Here is a 7500-nt window from a genome sequence, read left to right on the forward strand (position 1 = left end):
CGAAAACTTTCTTCGTGAACATTACCTGAAATAAGACTAACGCGTCTTAGTATATGTTTATTTAGCGCTTCAAATATGAATACTTTTCGTTTAAATGCGAAATGCACGGATTACCAGTTTGTGAAGTGAGCATATTGTTTGTAACAGAGTTCAAAAGAACCAAGCACTACGCATCATTATTGTGCAACTAACATAATTCAAGATTGTGAAAAGGGGGTTTAATGCGTGGGCGTAAGTTTCGTCACAAATTAGACTGTACAGTCCGCACTTGCTCATCTGGGGCGACACTTTCCGATTTTATGATTTGTTTTCGTTTAAGAAAGTTTCTTCATAGTAAAAATCCAGTTTAGGCGGAAAGTGTTGTTCCTAATTAGCCTTTGCGGACTGCACAAGCTAATCTGGGACGACACTTTATGCACACGCATTAAACCCCCTTTTCACAGAGCACGACCCATATTAAGGGGTAATACTAGTTGAACAAATAGTTTTGGGATGTTTTAAATGATTAATTTTTAGACAAAAAATATAATACGTATTTTGTGTTGTTGATAATTTACACACGTGCTTGGCCTTAAAATATCTAAAAGACAGCTATATCAGAATACAATGTGAATAAGGAATTGAAATGTGAATATGATTTTTTCTGACAGTCATAAAAGATAATTGATTATTTGAAACGAATATAATAATGAATTGTTTCACTTATAACTGGAAGGATCTTACACTATTTAATTAACCCAAACACTTTTGCAATTTTCTGATGTTTATAAGTACGTTTCGTTGTTTTCGTTTTTCAACTTCTAAAGTATTTTTTGTCAATTTTAGGAGCAATGTAATACTCATACCAGCAAACAAAGTACATTTTATGAAATTGAGTATAAAAAAAACTCCGCAAGTAATTTTTAGTTCGTGCTATCTTTTAAGACCAAGAAAATAAAGTACCGCAAAGTGGAACTGATCTTAAACCGTAATCACATACAACAATGTTAATAGATGCTGTGCTGGCCCATGTGATTGCTACGCATACACACATATGTACCAGTCAAATACAAAAGCAGCATTTTACGGCACACACCTCAATGTACTCAATTCCGACCCCCTCATCCTTTTGAGCCCACGCCCCTTTTTTATCGCCATAGTTCGGATATACATTAGCTGCTCCAATCATCTCACTGGCGGCCCATCTTATATTACAAATAACAAATAGGATTCGTAGCAATCCACTGGTCTAAAGGCATTTCAAGCTGACAATCTTATTATAAAAACAAATATTATCATATGCTTTAATTTTTGCCAAAATACATTCTAAGCTGACACGGTTACTATGGAAAAAACTATTGTGGTGAATTGCCATTCGCTGGTCCAAAGATAAAACAAGCCGATGTTCCTATATTGAAAACAACACTTGTGGTAAATATAAAGGACAATTAATATGTACGATACGTTTCAGTTTGCTGGTCATTAAACATAACAACAATAAACGAAGTAAATTCAGCTTCAAAACCAGGTTAAAATAATAGAAACTGGTCCTTTGTTCATGTCACTGACCAATTAACAAACGGTTTACCACAGCACAATATACACACAAACCGATCTCTAAATAATGAAAGTTGCAATTATTACACATCCAATTCCAATTTATTTAAATTTAAATTGTCCTCAGACCATTTTAACTCGATAATTACATTCAGAATTCGCTGTTTCTAAGGCATAACGTGCAGCCCGTCTACATCAAAAGCATTATTTATGAAACGTCGCTCTCTGCTGGTCCTTTCAAAAATAAAACTGGATATTTTGACAACGAAAATAACAACCACGATCGTCAAAACAGATATGTCAAGTTACGAACTAGCCGACCGGCTTTGTACTGAAAACGACACTATCGATGCTTTAAATGTCAAAAAGCCAAAGAAACAAACACGTCCTAAATGTAAATCGAATAAAATCATGACAGCACAAAACAAGAACGTTCATCAACAGGTATGCAAAGCAAATCCTTTAAACGCATTATAATATTACATGCATAAAAACATTACGACACGTTTTTTAACGTCGATGTTTAATGTCGTTTTAACATCGTCTATTAGAATATCTCCAAAACATCGCAAAATTAATAATGTAAATAACTAGTTTTGGTACGTCAAAGTTCTTTGATAAGACATCATAAGTGGCTAATAAAGATACAAACTACACATACGACGAGTAATCGAACTAGATATATGCAATAATAATGATAACACTTACCGTGATTCTTTCGTGTATTGAGTGGAAAAACTTACAATCGAAGAAACCCACTGATCAATATCAGGTGCTTCGACGTAATCTGTAACACCGACACATAAATATACTAAAAAACATCCCCGATGTATAATGGAGGAAGGATGGCAAATAGTGTAAATACAAACATCAAATTGTGAGTGAAGACCTAAATACGAACAGTATTTCGGGTGAAAGATAACAACTTGAAAAAACTATTCAGATGACAAATTTCTCTCGCCTAATTGACGTTTTACCACATACATAAGTACGCATGTTATATTGATAAACTATATCCGCACATCGGTTTTACGGACATTTGTTGCTTGGCTATTTTTTAGTGTTTACTACGTTTTTTTACATCCCAAACATTGTTTTACAAGCAATTTTGACACGCTGCACCTTTGTTTGTACGTTTTTTTAGATACTGGACAGCCCGCAAATTTTATTTCAAATAATGATACATGATTAGAAATAGCGAGAATGTGTGCCCGTTGTTGTGAATGAATACCCTCGGTGCCTTGTGAACGTTTGCAGAATGTTTTTAACGAGGTTATTCGAGTTGTAAATAGGTGCTTACATATTTCCATTTAGTTTCATCAGAGTCAAATAAGTAGTTATATTGATATATGCGTACTATAGCTAATAAGTAAATGTTAATTAATTAAATGATGTGCAAAATGCATGCACTAGAGTAGCTAAAGAAACTTGAGCGTACAGTTTATATGGTATTGTCGCGCCACTCAAAAATCATAAAAGCGACATTTAAGTTATGGTAGCCAGAACTAGCACATGAGAAGGTGTCTTTTAGGCTTGGACTTTTTTTTATCAGATTTTTACGAGGACATTGGCATTTTAAGTTGCCAGACATGATGCATTTGTTTTCCATTATTTATACAAAATGCAGTTTTCTTACGTAGGCTCTGTATGAAATTTTATCATGAAAAACATGTTTTTGTGTACGTTTAAATTATTTATTTTTAAAACGGCATGGGTGTGCGGAAATCAAGGGATCACTCCTCCACATCGCACGGAAAACTCCACGAAAGCAATTTAATGCATGCATATTCTAACACTTAAAACATTTAAACACACAATTCTTTGTAGTATAGTATAAAAATGAGCCGGTGCTCTGTGAAAAGGGGTTTAATGCATGTGAATAAAGTTTCGTCCAAGATTAGCCTGTGAGTCCAGGGACGACACTTTCTTCCGCCTTTACTATGTTTTTGCTAAGAAGAGAATTTAAAAACGAAAAATATCATAAAAGCGGAAAGTGTCGTCCCTGATGATTCTGTGCGGATTGCACAGGCTAATCTGGGACGACACTTTACTTACATGCATTAAACCCTTGTTTCACAGCGCGAGGTTCAAATATTTGTTAAGGAATACCATTAAATATCATTAGTTCTTAAAGCACTTTCCAAATAACTCGAAATAGGTAACGTCTTGATCTTTTCTATTACGGAAATTATTGAAATAAAAAAAATGCAATTCGCTGCTTTTAGAGATGTCATAGTTTTTATTTTACAATTATAGATAAACATTCCTTTTATCAACCAACATTACTAAGATTAAGACATGAACGAAGATTTTAAAGAGCTTCACATAAAGCAAACGTTCTGTTTTAAACTTATTGACACGTAAACATTCCCTCTAAATCTGTGAAAAAGTTTACTATCGTTTTGACATTATACAATTGGCAGATATGGTTTATCATATTTTAAATAGGAAAAGAGTTGTTACGGACGAATCTATAAAGGTTCCATACTAAAATCACTGTAAATTAGTATTTTTAGTAATGCGTTTATACGTTTGATAAGAAATACGTTGTGATACCTTCTTAACAATAAAACGAAACAAATATTACACAATTCATTGCTGATGTTAGTTCTGTGTGTGTATAAGAAATAACCCGTAAACGTTTTCATAAAGTCGAGATTATGTGCAAGATGTACGTCTTATTGCTTTTATTATAGATAGAAAAAAAGTTTGGATGGAAACTATATACTTAAAAAAACGCTTTGAAACGTGATTTTAAGAATACACCTTTTTATCTAATGTATTGCATAGTTAATATAATAAATGAGTCTAGCATTCTCTCATATACACCAAACATTGATTCATTCAATTAAGTCGTTGTTGATTTAAAGGGGGCCTTTTCACGTTTTCGTAAATTGACAAAATTGGAAAAAGTTGTTGCAGATTCGCAAATTTTCGTTTTAGTTATGATATTTGTGAGGAAAAAGTAGTACTGATCATTTACCATGCTCTAATATAGCCATTATATGCATATTTCGAAGATTTTTAAACCTGAATATTATAAAGTGCTGCAACGCGAAACGACTGAATAATTTGGCGAGTTCTGTTGTTGTCGCTATATTTGTGAAGCTACGAAGATTGCATATATAAAGTATAAAATGCGTCTATCAACATACTTGGCAGAATTGTCGAGCGGTCTAATTGGTAGGGTTTTTACTCCAAAGTCCAGGCGTCAGTGATTCGAGCTCTGCATACGGTTACTTTTTTCTTTAAAAAACATTTTATTCTTGATTTTTTCCTGTAGATCCAATGTTTACATTTATTAATATAAAGCATTACATGATAAACTTCAAAACATGCCAAAATCTGTGAAAAAGCCTCTTTAATGTATATATTACTTTGTCAAGAACCTATTTCATTTGCAGTATTACGTAAAAATCTTTGGCCCCAGTTATATAAATATTACCTATGTTCAACGCCTTTTGGTATGATGGTAATTATACCTTGTGTTTGATTAACGGTATCACGGTGGCAAGCTTGCAAGCTCTTCAAACACATGCGCCTAATGTTCACTTGATAAAACTCGGCGTTTGTATATGTAATTCTTTAATAACAACGGAAGCACCATTAAGTGATTGATTTTTTGACTGGTATCTGGATAGTAATTAAATTTCTAAACCATTGACATAACAATTACAATCTAAATTACGGACGCAAATATTTCGAGAAATGAATCGGTTTTAAAAGAAAAAAAAAACAGATTTATTTTGATTGTCAGGTTTTGTTAATCAATTACTTTTCTATTATCACTAATCAAGTTGTTCATATTGTTTTCATATATAATTATATGTCAGAAGGCTACACGACGGCTTCGACGGGTTTCGATCATTTTGGAATCCATTAATCTCTCGATCTAATTACAGACCTTTTGGCCATCATACACGGACTTGCTTTCACTGCCTCACATATATAGAAAATGAAGAACATGTGTTTTATGCACTGCAACTTGTACGACATAATTCGCCAAGATATGTTTGTTAACGTTATGAATATTGAACCAGATTTCTTATCGTTCGATTCTTCAGAACAATGTTTTCAGTAATGTCCATTGAGTCATTAACCGGGTATGGCATTGTCGTTCCGATGCTTGGTATCAAACCATTCGGGCTACGCCCTCGTGGTTTAATTCCTACGCATCGGAACTCCACATCGTTGGTTATTACCGCAAAAGCCAACGGTTTACCCGTCGATTAATTCTTAAATATCAAATAACAGATTATGTTGAATACACAATTCAGCATTAAGAGTTCACAAACATGGGAACACTACAGTATTATACTTACCTAGTCTATTTAATATTTTCACTCGATTATCACGTAGAGGTCTCCCAAATCGACCTCCCAAGATGCGTCTTCAGACACGGTCCTTGTGCAACCAGTGTCCGCATAAGAAGATGCCTGGAAATTAGACCCATCCACGGCCAATGATGCATCGCCTCCGATATGCGTGTCGGTTTGGGTGGCCGCCTTATTCAATGCAACATTGGTAAAGGCTGAAACAAAAAGGAAACATTTTGCAAAACGACGACATGAATATACGTAGTGTATGGAAACAAAGATAACTAAACAGTAAATATACATAGATCGCGCTGACATTCTGATTGTAAAAGGCTGGCTGTCTTAGGATTTGAAGTCAGTCGAGTGTATGTATTATGCAACCACGAGCAACTAGTTTCTTTGGAATAATTGACCATCGCAATCCTTTCTCGACAAGTACTTACTGGTCAAGAACATGTATTTACATGTATTGACACGAACGGTTAATATAGAATGTAGTGAGTATTTTCTATATTTGTTCATCGCATAATGTACAATCGCAAACCATATAATGCATAAAATTAAAATCATACTGACAATTGACTCTGTATTTTAAATGTAATGATGTATCCGTGTTCATAAACTCGCGTTTATCCAAATAACATAAATCAAATACAACAATGCTTATTACAAGGATTAAAAGTTGTTTTGAGTATGATTCGATGTATGTTTCATAATAATAGCTGTATGTATCAACGAGTTACCTGCATTTAACGAATAAAGCCACGATAATGTCATTATGAGAATAACAACAGTTCTGTCCATAGTGGCGAGTCTGTAACGTGATGCTCCCTCTGTTATAAAAATACACAATTTAGTTTGTTATGTATACTAAATGTTAAAAGCCTGATTAAAAAAATGTTCTTCTACTTATAACATCAACACAACACTATTAAATCATTAATGTTTAGTAAAATAATAATAATTATTATATAATAATAAAAATCATAACTAATAATAATAATAATGTTAATAATAATAATAATAATAATAATAATAATAATAATAATAATATTATATTATTATTATTATTATAAAAATAATATCATAATTATTAATGACTATTATTTAGAAATAAAAACAATACACACAAATAATAATTATTATTTATCGTAAATCGCATTATTAAATTTAACTGTACATTATAAGTCAACCTTCCAGAGCAGTCTCCCTGAAAAAATGACGCTGCTCGCCGAATGATACTCTCTGCTCGTTCCGTATGTTAAAACAAAAAGAGCAAACACCACCAAGGACACACGACGATGAACGTCAATAGTCAAGGATAAACAAATAGAGTTAATATTAAATAAAGATGGTGCTCTTGAGTAATATTGATCTAAATCATTTACTAAATAACGATTGCTACGGTCTATTTGTACTACTTCTGATACGAAGAACAATGCTGTTATCGATGGCAGCGTTCTTACAAAGAAAATCCGTAGTTATTGTCAATATAATAAACAGTGGAACAGTGGAATATTATATGTCGATTGACACTTGGAGAATAAAGCCAATTATTTCGTCTCATCCCATATTTACATGTTATAGATTCCTTTATAATCCTTTATTAAGTGAAGTGATTACTAATAATCAATTTCAGCTTTTGATC

The sequence above is a fragment of the Dreissena polymorpha genome, chromosome 10, assembly GCF_020536995.1.
Source record: "Dreissena polymorpha isolate Duluth1 chromosome 10, UMN_Dpol_1.0, whole genome shotgun sequence".
Lineage (NCBI taxonomy): Eukaryota > Metazoa > Mollusca > Bivalvia > Myida > Dreissenidae > Dreissena > Dreissena polymorpha.